The sequence below is a fragment of the Hippocampus comes genome, unplaced genomic scaffold, assembly GCF_001891065.2.
Source record: "Hippocampus comes isolate QL1 unplaced genomic scaffold, H_comes_QL1_v1.1 scaffold378, whole genome shotgun sequence".
Classification (NCBI taxonomy): domain Eukaryota; kingdom Metazoa; phylum Chordata; class Actinopteri; order Syngnathiformes; family Syngnathidae; genus Hippocampus; species Hippocampus comes.
Window position 1 is genome coordinate 89901 of NW_017806061.1, and position 450 is coordinate 90350.

Genomic DNA, 450 nt, shown 5'->3' on the forward strand with positions numbered 1-450 from the left:
TGCAAAACACGACTCGGGTTTGAAATGCAGATTGGGAGTCTTGGTGAAGGCTTACAAGCCACGGTTGAAAGTTTCAAACGAGCGTTTGAAGCGCAAAAAGTCAGCATCGAAAGGGGGGCTACGCAGCACGTGAGGAGGTGGGGGGGGGGGGTTGGGCGCCGTCAAAGGCTCTGGCGTTGTCTGCAAAAGTCGTAGCCGTGATTTAGGAGGAATTCTCCAGAATGAAGCTTTGTGAGAGAACAAGAGCGCTGTGGACATCTGGTTGCCGCGGCGACGACCCCTCGCGGCAACAGCGGCGCGCGCGCACGCAGGAACGCGCGCTGCTGTTGCCCTGAGGCCCCCCCCCCACACACACACACCCCCTGTGCGCGTTGTCTCAGTGGTGCCGGTCGGCAGGTCGATCCGCTTTGCGCTCTGCGCCGCCGTCGCAGGTCGTCGCTCGTCTTTTGT

The 450-nt window shown here is 60.7% G+C and overlaps 1 protein-coding gene across 3 annotated transcripts in view; it reads left to right on the top strand.

Annotated features, from left to right (window-relative positions):
* Positions 1–450, top strand: part of LOC109529775 (plakophilin-3-like) — a 34013-nt gene that overhangs the window by 32101 nt on the left and 1462 nt on the right. The window lies entirely within an intron of this gene.